The sequence below is a fragment of the Semicossyphus pulcher genome, unplaced genomic scaffold, assembly GCF_022749685.1.
Source record: "Semicossyphus pulcher isolate SPU_LCO1_2020_fin unplaced genomic scaffold, fSemPul1.0.p SCAF_24, whole genome shotgun sequence".
NCBI classification, from domain to species: domain Eukaryota; kingdom Metazoa; phylum Chordata; class Actinopteri; order Labriformes; family Labridae; genus Semicossyphus; species Semicossyphus pulcher.
In genome coordinates this window covers 15,977,501-15,994,798 of record NW_027211698.1, presented here as the reverse complement: position 1 = coordinate 15,994,798, position 17,298 = coordinate 15,977,501, and the positions used below count along the sequence as shown (strand labels likewise).

General features: G+C 44.8%; 1 protein-coding gene across 1 annotated transcript in view; it reads right to left on the bottom strand.

The window, feature by feature from the left end:
- Positions 1-16,748: 16,748 nt before the first annotated feature.
- LOC138603697 (uncharacterized) overlaps positions 16,749-17,298 on the bottom strand; it is a 4,765-nt gene continuing 4,215 nt past the window's right edge. Inside the window, exon 4 of the mRNA XM_069675585.1 lies at positions 16,749-17,298. This exon is cut by the window's right edge and continues 618 nt beyond it. The gene's annotated coding sequence lies outside the window, so the exon portion shown is untranslated.

Genomic DNA, 17,298 nt, shown 5'->3' with positions numbered 1-17,298 from the left:
TGTGTGTGTGTGTGGCAGCTGCGGGATCAAATCCAAAATAATTCAGCCCGAAAATGAAAAACATAAAAAATGACTATCCCTCCACGAGCGGAAGTATTCCTCGGGGTGTCACGCGCGGAGCTCGCGGGTTATTCCACATTTCTTTTCTTTCTTTCCGGTCCCGTCGTCCGTCTGTCTGCCGGGTTTTATCCCCCTCTTCCTCCTCCTCTCTTTCCCTTCCACAGCCTCCCTCTCGTCTTCTCTTCCTTCTCGCTCTCTGCCGCTCTCGCGCTCCGAAGCGTCAAGTTACGTACAAATAAAGCGTCATATTTCCGCATTGCGTTTTCAGAATAAAAGCACGAATTAAAGTGAATAAATAGAAAAAAACAATAAGAAAAATGTATTTTAAGAAGAGGGTAAGCAATACTGCCTTTCATTTGCTCCTGTGACTGACCTTTAACCCTTTAACCACCAACACAAACTGTTTCATCAGCAAACATGTAAATATGTTTAAGACCGTACACAGAAAAACATCCAGGTCCCAGTCTGAACTGAACCACGTGCAGGTAAACGTCACGACACAGCAGGTGTAAGAAAATATTAAAATATACAAAAACATAAAATTTTTATCTCTGAAAAAATGCATAAAATAAATAATGAAGCACCGTAACATCCAGAAAGTTGTGTCCTCCTTTTCCATAGTTCAGACGGTGATGGGGATGTTGGACAGAGATGGTGGGACGTGCCGTCATCATGTGTTGTGGTTTGTTTGAAGTCTCTAATGTTTGCTGTAAGACACATTCCTGTCAACAAAACAAACCAAACACTTCCTGTTTACTTTCTGTCCATTTGAAGCCTCCACACAATTAAAACAAATACTGATATAAGATTTCATATCATGAATAATAATCTCATTATTATGAGTTCAAATGTTTTTGCAAATTCCGTAAAAATAAAAAAAAAATCTTTGCCAAAAGTTTGAAATGCTTTTATTTTGAAAGTAGCGCTGGATCAAACACGGTGTTATTGATCAATGACGCTGACTTCACACAGCTTTGTCTGCACGAGCTTCAATAGTTTACATTTTTATCTCATGTTGCTTCTTTCTTTAGTTTAAAATCAAACAATTTATTTTATCAGATTATTTATCTTGTTTATATTTATATTTATATTATATTATATATATTTTATTTATACAAGCAAACCTGAAAGTCATCACAAACACAAAACATTTCATTTAACAATCAATATCTGATCAATAACAAAACATCCGCTCAGATTAATAAACAAAAACATTTCAGAATAAAAGTTTAAAAATTTAATGAAACAAAAACGTGTCAACATATTTATTTGATTTCAGATAATAAACAACTTCAAACAAATAAAATAAAGTTGAGATCCTGAAGCACACACACACACACACACACTCACTTTGTAACACTGCAGCTCCCCCAAGTGGACGCAAAGAGTGCTGCAACTGATGCTGCTCACACAAGTAGTTTTAAATACCTAGTAATAAAACCAGGCCAGTATGACGTCATTATGTTACTACTTTTACTACCACTAACTTTTACTAGTACTACTAGTTCACTGCTGCTGCTACTGCGGTTAGCAGGCTGCTACTGCGGTTAGCAGGCTGCTACCTGTTCCACTGTGGCTTCTACTTTCACTGCCGAGCCACAAACAAGCGACACACCTGCTGCTGCCTCTTCAGTCCGTCACAGCTGCTGCTGCTCTGCTTAATTACATCTCAAAGTACCTCCAAAAACTACAACTAGAACTACAACATGGCTCCTCATGAAGTTAAGGTATGACCAAGTCTGCTTCCATTAAAACAAGTACTGTTAGCACATCCTGTCGTTCCTCGAGCGACCTCTGCTCCTCCAGCAGCACAAACTGCTTCTGTTACGACTGCACACACACACACACACGCACACACACGCACACACACACGCACGCACACACACACGCACACACACACACACGCACACACACACTGACACTACACTAACACTACTACAGGAATGTCCTACACTACTACTGTCCTCACAAGTCCTCTTATTAAAATATTAATTATCATCATTATCATCATTATTATTATTGTCATCATTATTATTATTATGATTATTATGATCATTATGGGGCCTGACATTAGAAGAAGGAATATTAAAGTTAAACTATTTTTAAAATGTTGTTAGAGGTTAATGCATTTAAAGAGATCAGTGTGTGTGTGTGTGTGTGTGTGTGTGTGTGTGTGTGTGTGTGTGTGCGCGTGCGTGCGTGCGTGTGTGTGTGCGTACAGTATGACAGTCAGATGACAGACTCAGTTTCACTTCACATCACTGAGATGACTCTACAGCGTGCACTTTGGCCTGGATGCGTCGTGACCTTTGACCTCCGTATTAAAGAGCAGACTGGAGTGTTGCTGTCATGTGACCGTGATGATAACGAGGAACATGTTTATGAAAGCAGGCTGAAGCTTTGCCATGAAGAGAAACAGATCCAGCCTGTTTAAGTCAAACTGATGGTAAACTTTAAAGTCTCATTAACGTGTCACAGACAGGTGAAGTTATCAGCGGAGTGAAACAGGAAGTGGTGTCTGACTCTTCTCCTTCGGAAGTCTCAGACTGTTTGTCAGGATGAACTTCAGGTTTCTGCAGTTTAAACTAGAAATAGTCAAACTTAACTGACACTGTAATTATTACTGTACGCTCTGATACAGTCACTGATGAGTACTTGTGTTAGTTCGTCCTATAACCGGCCTTCTTCTTCTCCTCTGATTCGTGTTAGTTCGTCCTGTAACCGTTCTTCTTCTTCTCCTCTGACTTGTGTTAGTTCGTCCTATAACCGTTCTTCTTCTTCTCCTCTGACTCATGTTAGTTCGTCCTATAACCGTTCTTCTTCTTCTTCTCTGACTCGTGTTAGTTCGTCCTATAACCGTTCTTCTTCTTCTCCTCTGACTCATGTTAGTTCGTCCTATAACCGGCCTTCTTCTTCTTCTCTGACTCGTGTTAGTTCGTCCTATAACCGTTCTTCTTCTTCTTCTCCTCTGACTCGTGTTAGTTCGTCCTATAACCGGCCTTCTTCTTCTTCTCTGACTCGTGTTAGTTCGTCCTATAACCGGCCTTCTTCTTCTTCTCTGACTCGTGTTAGTTCGTCCTATAACCGGCCTTCTTCTTCTCCTCTGACTCGTGTTAGTTCGTCCTATAACCGGCCTTCTTCTTCTCCTCTGACTCGTGTTAGTTCGTCCTATAACCGGCCTTCTTCTTCTTCTCTGACTCGTGTTAGTTCGTCCTATAACCGGCCTTCTTCTTCTTCTCTGATTCGTGTTAGTTCGTCCTATAACCGGCCTTCTTCTTCTTCTCTGACTCGTGTTAGTTCGTCCTATAACCGGCCTTCTTCTTCTTCTCTGACTCGTGTTAGTTCGTCCTATAACCGTTCTTCTTCTTCTCCTCTGACTCGTGTTAGTTCGTCCTATAACCGTTCTTCTTCTTCTCCTCTGACTCGTGTTAGTTCGTCCTATAACCGGCCTTCTTCTTCTTCTCCTCTGATTCGTGTTAGTTCGTCCTATAACCGTTCTTCTTCTTCTCCTCTGATTCGTGTTAGTTCGTCCTATAACCGTTCTTCTTCTTCTCCTCTGACTCGTGTTAGTTCGTCCTATAACTGGCCTTCTTCTTCTTCTCTGACTCGTGTTAGTTCGTCCTATAACCGTTCTTCTTCTTCTCCTCTGACTCGTGTTAGTTCGTCCTATAACCGTTCTTCTTCTTCTCCTCTGACTCGTGTTAGTTCGTCCTATAACCGGCCTTCTTCTTCTCCTCTGACTCGTGTTAGTTCGTCCTATAACCGTTCTTCTTCTTCTCCTCTGATTCGTGTTAGTTCGTCCTATAACCGGCCTTCTTCTTCTTCTCTGACTCGTGTTAGTTCGTCCTATAACCGTTCTTCTTCTTCTCCTCTGACTCGTGTTAGTTCGTCCTATAACCGGCCTTCTTCTTCTTCTCTGACTCGTGTTAGTTCGTCCTATAACCGTTCTTCTTCTTCTCCTCTGACTCGTGTTAGTTCGTCCTATAACCGGCCTTCTTCTTCTCCTCTGACTCGTGTTAGTTCGTCCTATAACCGGCCTTCTTCTTCTCCTCTGACTCGTGTTAGTTCGTCCTATAACCGTTCTTCTTCTTCTCCTCTGATTCGTGTTAGTTCGTCCTATAACCGGCCTTCTTCTTCTTCTCTGACTCGTGTTAGTTCGTCCTATAACCGTTCTTCTTCTTCTTCTCCTCTGACTCGTGTTAGTTCGTCCTATAACCGGCCTTCTTCTTCTCCTCTGACTCGTGTTAGTTCGTCCTATAACCGGCCTTCTTCTTCTCCTCTGACTTGTGTTAGTTCGTCCTATAACCGTTCTTCTTCTTCTCCTCTGATTCGTGTTAGTTCGTCCTATAACCGGCCTTCTTCTTCTCCTCTGACTCGTGTTAGTTCGTTCTATAACCAGCCTTCTTCTCCTCTGACTCGTGTTAGTTCGTCCTATAACCATTCTTCTTCTTCTTCTCCTCTGACTTGTGTTAGTTCGTCCTATAACCGGCCTTCTTCTTCTTCTCCTCTGACTCGTGTTAGTTCGTCCTATAACCGTTCTTCTTCTTCTCCTCTGACTCGTGTTAGTTCGTCCTATAACCGTTCTTCTTCTTCTCCTCTGACTCGTGTTAGTTCGTCCTATAACCAGCCTTCTTCTTCTTCTCCTCTGACTCGTGTTAGTTCGTCCTATAACCGGCCTTCTTCTTCTTCTCCTCTGACTCGTGTTAGTTCGTCCTATAACCGGCCTTCTTCTTCTCCTCTGACTCGTGTTAGTTCGTCCTATAAGCGGCCTTCTTCTTCTCCTCTGACTCGTGTTAGTTCGTCCTATAAGCGGCCTTCTTCTTCTTCTCTGACTCGTGTTAGTTCGTCCTATAACCGTTCTTCTTCTTCTCCTCTGACTCGTGTTAGTTCGTCCTATAACCGTTCTTCTTCTTCTCCTCTGACTCGTGTTAGTTCGTCCTATAACCGTTCTTCTTCTTCTCCTCTGACTCGTGTTAGTTCGTCCTATAACCGTTCTTCTTCTTCTCCTCTGACTCGTGTTAGTTCGTCCTATAACCGTTCTTCTTCTTCTTCTCTGACTCGTGTTAGTTCGTCCTATAACCGGCCTTCTTCTTCTTCTCCTCTGATTCGTGTTAGTTCGTCCTATAACCGTTCTTCTTCTTCTCCTCTGATTCGTGTTAGTTCGTCCTATAACCGTTCTTCTTCTTCTTCTCTGACTCGTGTTAGTTCGTCCTATAACCGTTCTTCTTCTTCTTCTCTGACTCGTGTTAGTTCGTCCTATAACCGTTCTTCTTCTTCTCCTCTGACTCGTGTTAGTTCGTCCTATAACCGTTCTTCTTCTTCTTCTCCTCTGACTCGTGTTAGTTCGTCCTATAACCGGCCTTCTTCTTCTCCTCTGACTCGTGTTAGTTCGTCCTATAACCGGCCTTCTTCTTCTTCTCTGACTCGTGTTAGTTCGTCCTATAACCGTTCTTCTTCTTCTTCTCCTCTGACTCGTGTTAGTTCGTCCTATAACCGTTCTTCTTCTTCTTCTCCTCTGACTCGTGTTAGTTCGTCCTATAACCGGCCTTCTTCTTCTTCTCTGATTCGTGTTAGTTCGTCCTATAACCGTTCTTCTTCTTCTTCTCCTCTGACTCGTGTTAGTTCGTCCTATAACCGTTCTTCTTCTTCTTCTCCTCTGACTCGTGTTAGTTCGTCCTATAACCGGCCTTCTTCTTCTCCTCTGACTCGTGTTAGTTCGTCCTATAACCGGCCTTCTTCTTCTTGTCCTCTGACTCGTGTTAGTTCGTCCTATAACCGTTCTTCTTCTTCTTCTCCTCTGACTCGTGTTAGTTCGTCCTATAACCGGCCTTCTTCTTCTCCTCTGACTCGTGTTAGTTCGTCCTATAACCGGCCTTCTTCTTCTTCTCCTCTGATTCGTGTTAGTTCGTCCTATAACCGGCCTTCTTCTTCTTGTCCTCTGACTCGTGTTAGTTCGTCCTATAACCGTTCTTCTTCTTCTCCTCTGACTCGTGTTAGTTCGTCCTATAACCGGCCTTCTTCTTCTCCTCTGATTCGTGTTAGTTCGTCCTATAACCGTTCTTCTTCTTCTCCTCTGACTCGTGTTAGTTCGTCCTATAACCGGCCTTCTTCTTCTTCTCTGACTCGTGTTAGTTCGTCCTATAACCGTTCTTCTTCTTCTCCTCTGACTCGTGTTAGTTCGTCCTATAACCGTTCTTCTTCTTCTTCTCTGACTCGTGTTAGTTCGTCCTATAACCGTTCTTCTTCTTCTCCTCTGACTCGTGTTAGTTCGTCCTATAACCGTTCTTCTTCTTCTCCTCTGACTCGTGTTAGTTCGTCCTATAACCGGCCTTCTTCTTCTTCTCCTCTGATTCGTGTTAGTTCGTCCTATAACCGTTCTTCTTCTTCTCCTCTGATTCGTGTTAGTTCGTCCTATAACCGTTCTTCTTCTTCTCCTCTGACTCGTGTTAGTTCATCCTATAAGCGGCCTTCTTCTTCTCCTCTGACTCGTGTTAGTTCGTCCTATAACCGGCCTTCTTCTTCTCCTCTGACTCGTGTTAGTTCGTCCTATAACCGGCCTTCTTCTTCTCCTCTGACTCGTGTTAGTTCGTCCTATAACCGTTCTTCTTCTTCTCCTCTGACTCGTGTTAGTTCGTCCTATAACCGGCCTTCTTCTTCTCCTCTGACTCGTGTTAGTTCGTCCTATAACCGGCCTTCTTCTTCTTCTCTGACTCGTGTTAGTTCGTCCGTTAACCGTTCTTCTTCTTCTTCTCCTCTGACTCGTGTTAGTTCGTCCTATAACCGGCCTTCTTCTTCTCCTCTGACTCGTGTTAGTTCGTCCTATAACCGTTCTTCTTCTTCTCCTCTGACTCGTGTTAGTTCGTCCTATAACCGTTCTTCTTCTTCTCCTCTGATTCGTGTTAGTTCGTCCTATAACCGGCCTTCTTCTTCTCCTCTGACTCGTGTTAGTTCGTTCTATAACCGGCCTTCTTCTTCTCTGACTCGTGTTAGTTCGTCCTATAACCATTCTTCTTCTTCTTCTCCTCTGACTCGTGTTAGTTCGTCCTATAACCGGCCTTCTTCTTCTTCTCCTCTGACTCGTGTTAGTTCGTCCTATAACCGTTCTTCTTCTTCTCCTCTGACTCGTGTTAGTTCGTCCTATAACCGGCCTTCTTCTTCTTGTCCTCTGACTCGTGTTAGTTCGTCCTATAACCGGCCTTCTTCTTCTCCTCTGACTCGTGTTAGTTCGTCCTATAACCGTTCTTCTTCTTCTCCTCTGACTCGTGTTAGTTCGTCCTATAACCGTTCTTCTTCTTCTCCTCTGACTCGTGTTAGTTCGTCCTATAACCTGCCTTCTTCTTCTCCTCTGACTCGTGTTAGTTCGTCCTATAACCGGCCTTCTTCTTCTCCTCTGACTCGTGTTAGTTCGTCCTATAACCGGCCTTCTTCTTCTCCTCTGACTCGTGTTAGTTCGTCCTATAACCGGCCTTCTTCTTCTCCTCTGACTCGTGTTAGTTCGTCCTATAACCGTTCTTCTTCTTCTCCTCTGACTCGTGTTAGTTCGTCCTATAACCGTTCTTCTTCTTCTCCTCTGACTCGTGTTAGTTCGTCCTATAACCGTTCTTCTTCTTCTCCTCTGACTCGTGTTAGTTCGTCCTATAACCGTTCTTCTTCTTCTCCTCTGATTCGTGTTAGTTCGTCCTATAACCGGCCTTCTTCTTCTTCTCTGACTCGTGTTAGTTCGTCCTATAACCGTTCTTCTTCTTCTCCTCTGACTCGTGTTAGTTCGTCCTATAACCGTTCTGCTTCTTCTCCTCTGACTCGTGTTAGTTCGTCCTATAACCGTTCTTCTTCTTCTCCTCTGACTCGTGTTAGTTCGTCCTATAACCGGCCTTCTTCTTCTCCTCTGACTCGTGTTAGTTCGTCCTATAACCGGCCTTCTTCTTCTCCTCTGATTCGTGTTAGTTCGTCCTATAACCGTTCTTCTTCTTCTCCTCTGACTCGTGTTAGTTCGTCCTATAACCGTTCTTCTTCTTCTCCTCTGACTCGTGTTAGTTCGTCCTATAACCGGCCTTCTTCTTCTCCTCTGACTCGTGTTAGTTCGTCCTATAACCGGCCTTCTTCTTCTCCTCTGATTCGTGTTAGTTCATCCTATAAGCGGCCTTCTTCTTCTCCTCTGATTCGTGTTAGTTCGTCCTATAACCGTTCTTCTTCTTCTCCTCTGACTCGTGTTAGTTCGTCCTATAACCAGCCTTCTTCTTCTTCTCTGACTCGTGTTAGTTCGTCCTATAACCGTTCTTCTTCTTCTCCTCTGACTCGTGTTAGTTCGTCCTATAACCTGCCTTCTTCTTCTCCTCTGACTCGTGTTAGTTCGTCCTATAACCGGCCTTCTTCTTCTCCTCTGACTCGTGTTAGTTCGTCCTATAACCGGCCTTCTTCTTCTCCTCTGACTCGTGTTAGTTCGTCCTATAACCGGCCTTCTTCTTCTCCTCTGACTCGTGTTAGTTCGTCCTATAACCGGCCTTCTTCTTCTCCTCTGACTCGTGTTAGTTCGTCCTATAACCGTTCTTCTTCTTCTCCTCTGACTCGTGTTAGTTCGTCCTATAACCGTTCTTCTTCTTCTCCTCTGACTCGTGTTAGTTCGTCCTATAACCGTTCTTCTTCTTCTCCTCTGACTCGTGTTAGTTCGTCCTATAACCGTTCTTCTTCTTCTCCTCTGATTCGTGTTAGTTCGTCCTATAACCGTTCTTCTTCTTCTCCTCTGACTCGTGTTAGTTCGTCCTATAACCGGCCTTCTTCTTCTCCTCTGACTCGTGTTAGTTCGTCCTATAACCGTTCTTCTTCTTCTCCTCTGATTCGTGTTAGTTCGTCCTATCACCGGCCTTCTTCTTCTCCTCTGACTCGTGTTAGTTCGTCCTATAACCGGCCTTCTTCTTCTCCTCTGACTCGTGTTAGTTCGTCCTATAACCGGCCTTCTTCTTCTTCTCTGACTCGTGTTAGTTCGTCCTATAACCGTTCTTCTTCTTCTTCTCCTCTGACTCGTGTTAGTTCGTCCTATAACCGTTCTTCTTCTTCTTCTCCTCTGACTCGTGTTAGTTCGTCCTATAACCGGCCTTCTTCTTCTTCTCTGATTCGTGTTAGTTCGTCCTATAACCGTTCTTCTTCTTCTTCTCCTCTGACTCGTGTTAGTTCGTCCTATAACCGTTCTTCTTCTTCTTCTCCTCTGACTCGTGTTAGTTCGTCCTATAACCGGCCTTCTTCTTCTCCTCTGACTCGTGTTAGTTCGTCCTATAACCGGCCTTCTTCTTCTTGTCCTCTGACTCGTGTTAGTTCGTCCTATAACCGTTCTTCTTCTTCTTCTCCTCTGACTCGTGTTAGTTCGTCCTATAACCGGCCTTCTTCTTCTCCTCTGACTCGTGTTAGTTCGTCCTATAACCGGCCTTCTTCTTCTTCTCCTCTGATTCGTGTTAGTTCGTCCTATAACCGGCCTTCTTCTTCTTGTCCTCTGACTCGTGTTAGTTCGTCCTATAACCGTTCTTCTTCTTCTCCTCTGACTCGTGTTAGTTCGTCCTATAACCGGCCTTCTTCTTCTCCTCTGATTCGTGTTAGTTCGTCCTATAACCGTTCTTCTTCTTCTCCTCTGACTCGTGTTAGTTCGTCCTATAACCGGCCTTCTTCTTCTTCTCTGACTCGTGTTAGTTCGTCCTATAACCGTTCTTCTTCTTCTCCTCTGACTCGTGTTAGTTCGTCCTATAACCGTTCTTCTTCTTCTTCTCTGACTCGTGTTAGTTCGTCCTATAACCGTTCTTCTTCTTCTCCTCTGACTCGTGTTAGTTCGTCCTATAACCGTTCTTCTTCTTCTCCTCTGACTCGTGTTAGTTCGTCCTATAACCGGCCTTCTTCTTCTTCTCCTCTGATTCGTGTTAGTTCGTCCTATAACCGTTCTTCTTCTTCTCCTCTGATTCGTGTTAGTTCGTCCTATAACCGTTCTTCTTCTTCTCCTCTGACTCGTGTTAGTTCATCCTATAAGCGGCCTTCTTCTTCTCCTCTGACTCGTGTTAGTTCGTCCTATAACCGGCCTTCTTCTTCTCCTCTGACTCGTGTTAGTTCGTCCTATAACCGGCCTTCTTCTTCTCCTCTGACTCGTGTTAGTTCGTCCTATAACCGTTCTTCTTCTTCTCCTCTGACTCGTGTTAGTTCGTCCTATAACCGGCCTTCTTCTTCTCCTCTGACTCGTGTTAGTTCGTCCTATAACCGGCCTTCTTCTTCTTCTCTGACTCGTGTTAGTTCGTCCGTTAACCGTTCTTCTTCTTCTTCTCCTCTGACTCGTGTTAGTTCGTCCTATAACCGGCCTTCTTCTTCTCCTCTGACTCGTGTTAGTTCGTCCTATAACCGTTCTTCTTCTTCTCCTCTGACTCGTGTTAGTTCGTCCTATAACCGTTCTTCTTCTTCTCCTCTGATTCGTGTTAGTTCGTCCTATAACCGGCCTTCTTCTTCTCCTCTGACTCGTGTTAGTTCGTTCTATAACCGGCCTTCTTCTTCTCTGACTCGTGTTAGTTCGTCCTATAACCATTCTTCTTCTTCTTCTCCTCTGACTCGTGTTAGTTCGTCCTATAACCGGCCTTCTTCTTCTTCTCCTCTGACTCGTGTTAGTTCGTCCTATAACCGTTCTTCTTCTTCTCCTCTGACTCGTGTTAGTTCGTCCTATAACCGGCCTTCTTCTTCTTGTCCTCTGACTCGTGTTAGTTCGTCCTATAACCGGCCTTCTTCTTCTCCTCTGACTCGTGTTAGTTCGTCCTATAACCGTTCTTCTTCTTCTCCTCTGACTCGTGTTAGTTCGTCCTATAACCGTTCTTCTTCTTCTCCTCTGACTCGTGTTAGTTCGTCCTATAACCTGCCTTCTTCTTCTCCTCTGACTCGTGTTAGTTCGTCCTATAACCGGCCTTCTTCTTCTCCTCTGACTCGTGTTAGTTCGTCCTATAACCGGCCTTCTTCTTCTCCTCTGACTCGTGTTAGTTCGTCCTATAACCGGCCTTCTTCTTCTCCTCTGACTCGTGTTAGTTCGTCCTATAACCGGCCTTCTTCTTCTCCTCTGACTCGTGTTAGTTCGTCCTATAACCGTTCTTCTTCTTCTCCTCTGACTCGTGTTAGTTCGTCCTATAACCGTTCTTCTTCTTCTCCTCTGACTCGTGTTAGTTCGTCCTATAACCGTTCTTCTTCTTCTCCTCTGACTCGTGTTAGTTCGTCCTATAACCGTTCTTCTTCTTCTCCTCTGATTCGTGTTAGTTCGTCCTATAACCGGCCTTCTTCTTCTTCTCTGACTCGTGTTAGTTCGTCCTATAACCGTTCTTCTTCTTCTCCTCTGACTCGTGTTAGTTCGTCCTATAACCGTTCTGCTTCTTCTCCTCTGACTCGTGTTAGTTCGTCCTATAACCGTTCTTCTTCTTCTCCTCTGACTCGTGTTAGTTCGTCCTATAACCGGCCTTCTTCTTCTCCTCTGACTCGTGTTAGTTCGTCCTATAACCGGCCTTCTTCTTCTCCTCTGATTCGTGTTAGTTCGTCCTATAACCGTTCTTCTTCTTCTCCTCTGACTCGTGTTAGTTCGTCCTATAACCGTTCTTCTTCTTCTCCTCTGACTCGTGTTAGTTCGTCCTATAACCGGCCTTCTTCTTCTCCTCTGACTCGTGTTAGTTCGTCCTATAACCGGCCTTCTTCTTCTCCTCTGATTCGTGTTAGTTCATCCTATAAGCGGCCTTCTTCTTCTCCTCTGATTCGTGTTAGTTCGTCCTATAACCGTTCTTCTTCTTCTCCTCTGACTCGTGTTAGTTCGTCCTATAACCGGCCTTCTTCTTCTTCTCTGACTCGTGTTAGTTCGTCCTATAACCGTTCTTCTTCTTCTCCTCTGACTCGTGTTAGTTCGTCCTATAACCTGCCTTCTTCTTCTCCTCTGACTCGTGTTAGTTCGTCCTATAACCGGCCTTCTTCTTCTCCTCTGACTCGTGTTAGTTCGTCCTATAACCGGCCTTCTTCTTCTCCTCTGACTCGTGTTAGTTCGTCCTATAACCGGCCTTCTTCTTCTCCTCTGACTCGTGTTAGTTCGTCCTATAACCGGCCTTCTTCTTCTCCTCTGACTCGTGTTAGTTCGTCCTATAACCGTTCTTCTTCTTCTTCTCTGACTCGTGTTAGTTCGTCCTATAACCGTTCTTCTTCTTCTCCTCTGACTCGTGTTAGTTCGTCCTATAACCGTTCTTCTTCTTCTCCTCTGACTCGTGTTAGTTCGTCCTATAACCGTTCTTCTTCTTCTCCTCTGATTCGTGTTAGTTCGTCCTATAACCGTTCTTCTTCTTCTCCTCTGACTCGTGTTAGTTCGTCCTATAACCGGCCTTCTTCTTCTTCTCTGACTCGTGTTAGTTCGTCCTATAACCGTTCTTCTTCTTCTCCTCTGATTCGTGTTAGTTCGTCCTATAACCGGCCTTCTTCTTCTCCTCTGACTCGTGTTAGTTCGTCCTATAACCGGCCTTCTTCTTCTTCTCTGACTCGTGTTAGTTCGTCCTATAACCGTTCTTCTTCTTCTTCTCCTCTGACTCGTGTTAGTTCGTCCTATAACCGGCCTTCTTCTTCTCCTCTGACTCGTGTTAGTTCGTCCTATAACCGGCCTTCTTCTTCTCCTCTGACTCGTGTTAGTTCGTCCTATAACCGTTCTTCTTCTTCTCCTCTGATTCGTGTTAGTTCGTCCTATAACCGGCCTTCTTCTTCTCCTCTGACTCGTGTTAGTTCGTTCTATAACCGGCCTTCTTCTTCTCTGACTCGTGTTAGTTCGTCCTATAACCATTCTTCTTCTTCTTCTCCTCTGACTCGTGTTAGTTCGTCCTATAACCGGCCTTCTTCTTCTTGTCCTCTGACTCGTGTTAGTTCGTCCTATAACCGCTCTTCTTCTTCTCCTCTGACTCGTGTTAGTTCGTCCTATAACCGTTCTTCTTCTTCTTCTCTGACTCGTGTTAGTTCGTCCTATAACCGCTCTTCTTCTTCTCCTCTGACTCGTGTTAGTTCGTCCTATAACCGTTCTTCTTCTTCTTCTCTGACTCGTGTTAGTTCGTCCTATAACCGGCCTTCTTCTTCTCCTCTGACTCGTGTTAGTTCGTCCTATAACCGGCCTTCTTCTTCTTCTCTGACTCGTGTTAGTTCGTCCTATAACCGGCCTTCTTCTTCTTCTCTGACTCGTGTTAGTTCGTCCGTTAACCGTTCTTCTTCTTCTCCTCTGACTTGTGTTAGTTCGTCCTATAACCGCTCTTCTTCTTCTCCTCTGACTCGTGTTAGTTCGTCCTATAACCGTTCTTCTTCTTCTCCTCTGACTTGTGTTAGTTCGTCCTATAACCGCTCTTCTTCTTCTCCTCTGACTCGTGTTAGTTCGTCCTATAACCGTTCTTCTTCTTCTTCTCTGACTCGTGTTAGTTCGTCCTATAACCGTTCTTCTTCTTCTCCTCTGACTTGTGTTAGTTCGTCCTATAACCGCTCTTCTTCTTCTCCTCTGACTTGTGTTAGTTCGTCCTATAACCGCTCTTCTTCTTCTCCTCTGACTCGTGTTAGTTCGTCCTATAACCGTTCTTCTTCTTCTTCTCTGACTCGTGTTAGTTCGTCCTATAACCGGCCTTCTTCTTCTTCTCTGACTCGTGTTAGTTCGTCCTATAACCGTTCTTCTTCTTCTTCTCCTCTGACTCGTGTTAGTTCGTCCTATAACCGGCCTTCTTCTTCTTCTCTGACTCGTGTTAGTTCGTCCTATAACCGGCCTTCTTCTTCTCCTCTGACTCGTGTTAGTTCGTCCTATAACCGGCCTTCTTCTTCTTCTCTGACTCGTGTTAGTTCGTCCTATAACCGGCCTTCTTCTTCTTCTCTGACTCGTGTTAGTTCGTCCGTTAACCGTTCTTCTTCTTCTTCTCCTCTGACTCGTGTTAGTTCGTCCTATAACCGGCCTTCTTCTTCTCCTCTGACTCGTGTTAGTTCGTCCTATAACCGTTCTTCTTCTTCTCCTCTGACTCGTGTTAGTTCGTCCTATAACCGTTCTTCTTCTTCTCCTCTGATTCATGTTAGTTCGTCCTATAACCGGCCTTCTTCTTCTCCTCTGACTCGTGTTAGTTCGTCCTATAACCGGCCTTCTTCTTCTCTGACTCGTGTTAGTTCGTCCTATAACCATTCTTCTCCTTCTTCTCCTCTGACTCGTGTTAGTTCGTCCTATAACCGGCCTTCTTCTTCTTCTCCTCTGACTCGTGTTAGTTCGTCCTATAACCGTTCTTCTTCTTCTTCTCCTCTGACTCGTGTTAGTTCGTCCTATAACCGGCCTTCTTCTTCTTGTCCTCTGACTCGTGTTAGTTCGTCCTATAACCGGCCTTCTTCTTCTCCTCTGATTCGTGTTAGTTCGTCCTATAACCGGCCTTCTTCTTCTCCTCTGACTCGTGTTAGTTCGTTCTATAACCGGCCTTCTTCTCCTCTGACTCGTGTTAGTTCGTCCTATAACCATTCTTCTTCTTCTTCTCCTCTGACTTGTGTTAGTTCGTCCTATAACCGGCCTTCTTCTTCTCCTCTGACTCGTGTTAGTTCGTCCTATAACCGGCCTTCTTCTTCTCCTCTGACTCGTGTTAGTTCGTCCTATAACCGGCCTTCTTCTTCTCCTCTGACTCGTGTTAGTTCGTCCTATAACCGGCCTTCTTCTTCTCCTCTGACTCGTGTTAGTTCGTCCTATAACCGTTCTTCTTCTTCTTCTCTGACTCGTGTTAGTTCGTCCTATAACCGTTCTTCTTCTTCTCCTCTGACTCGTGTTAGTTCGTCCTATAACCGTTCTTCTTCTTCTCCTCTGACTCGTGTTAGTTCGTCCTATAACCATTCTTCTTCTTCTTCTCCTCTGACTTGTGTTAGTTCGTCCTATAACCGGCCTTCTTCTTCTTCTCCTCTGACTCGTGTTAGTTCGTCCTATAACCGTTCTTCTTCTTCTCCTCTGACTCGTGTTAGTTCGTCCTATAACCGTTCTTCTTCTTCTTCTCCTCTGACTCGTGTTAGTTCGTCCTATAACCGGCCTTCTTCTTCTCCTCTGACTCGTGTTAGTTCGTCCTATAACCGGCCTTCTTCTTCTTCTCCTCTGACTCGTGTTAGTTCGTCCTATAACCGTTCTTCTTCTTCTTCTCCTCTGACTCGTGTTAGTTCGTCCTATAACCGGCCTTCTTCTTCTCCTCTGACTCGTTTTAGTTCGTCCTATAACCGGCCTTCTTCTTCTCCTCTGACTCGTGTTAGTTCGTCCTATAACCGTTCTTCTTCTTCTCCTCTGATTCGTGTTAGTTCGTCCTATAACCGGCCTTCTTCTTCTCCTCTGACTCGTGTTAGTTCGTTCTATAACCGGCCTTCTTCTTCTCTGACTCCTGTTAGTTCGTCCTATAACCATTCTTCTTCTTCTTCTCCTCTGAATCGTGTTAGTTCGTCCTATAACCGGCCTTCTTCTTCTTGTCCTCTGACTCGTGTTAGTTCGTCCTATCACCGGCCTTCTTCTTCTCCTCTGACTCGTGTTAGTTCGTCCTATAACCTGCCTTCTTCTTCTCCTCTGACTCGTGTTAGTTCGTCCTATAACCTGCCTTCTTCTTCTCCTCTGACTCGTGTTAGTTCGTTCTATAACCGGCCTTCTTCTTCTCTGACTCGTGTTAGTTCGTCCTATAACCATTCTTCTTCTTCTTCTCCTCTGACTCGTGTTAGTTCGTCCTATAACCGGCCTTCTTCTTCTTGTCCTCTGACTCGTGTTAGTTCGTCCTATCACCGGCCTTCTTCTTCTCCTCTGACTCGTGTTAGTTCGTCCTATAACCTGCCTTCTTCTTCTCCTCTGACTCGTGTTAGTTCGTTCTATAACCGTTCTTCTTCTTCTCCTCTGACTCGTGTTAGTTCGTTCTATAACCGGCCTTCTTCTTCTCCTCTGACCTTTATACTCCACAAACACCTCGAGCGGCGTCGACGTCGCCTGTTGCTTCGTTGAAGTCTCAGTTTGCCACGTTGGTCGTCGCCATCTTGTTTTCTTGGAGGCGGCTGTGACCATATTTGGAGGAGAAGGTGGAGCTGGAGATGCTAAGTTTTAATCAAAGCTAGCACTTGCTTGGTTAGCATGGTGCATCTGTTATCAGGATGCTAAGTAACACGCTAGCTCAAAGCAGGCTTTAACTCCTCTGAGAGTCTGTGGGATGTTCGTCTCTAAAGTTTCCTTTCAGTCTGAAGGTTTGAATCTCAGTGGAAACATCACAGCCGGAGCACGAGGACGTGAAGGTGTTTAAAGGCTAAATCTGAGGTTTATTGTGAAAGGTTCCTCCCACCCTCCGACCACAGTTTCCTCCAACCGTGCATCTGAACGAGTCAACATCCAAACGCTGTCTATGAACCTCAGAGGGCCCGAGTGTGAGGAGATCATTTCTTTTACTCACGCTGGGATGTAAGCACTGATCACCTGTAGCTGCAGAGACACCTACAGACTCTGAGGCTGAGCTGTGTTTCGTCCATATGCAGACGACTCTGAGGTTTATATTCAGAATGAGCACAACAACAAAGAAACAAGAACCTCTGTGAGACTTTGTTTGTGCTGACAGAAAATGTCATGGAGGAAATCCCCGAGTGGACACAGAATACAAATGTCACAGGAAGTGAGGGAGGAAGTTATGAATGAAGACTGCAGGGTTCAGACTCAGACCATTTAAAATGAACTTTATTTAAAAGGTGAAAACAAACGTTTCAGAAAGTTCAGATTGTTGTGACATATGACCTTTAAACACGTCTGAATAATGAGACATGTACAGAGGCACAGCGGCTCTGACAGGAAGTGATGCACAGTATCAGCTGAGGTCCTGATGAGCCATTAATGAAAGGAGACACGTCACAGCGTGTTCACATTTCTGTTTTTCATGATAAAGAACCTTCAGAGTCACTTCCTTCATGTCACAACATCAAACTGTCAGAGCAATCAGAGTCATGCATCTGAGCTGTTAGAGGAGCTGTGGTCACAGCTCTGACAACAAACACAGGAAGTTACTCAATCTCAGCTGCTGACAGACCAGAGCTCACCTCCACACTCGATGTCACAGTTATTAAACAGCTGGGGTCAACCCTAACCCTAACCCCACCACACTCGATGTCACAGTTATTAAACAGCTGGGGTCAACCCTAACCCTAACCCCACCACACTCGATGTCACAGTTATTAAACAGCTGGGGTCAACCCTAACCCTAACCAAAAACCTGC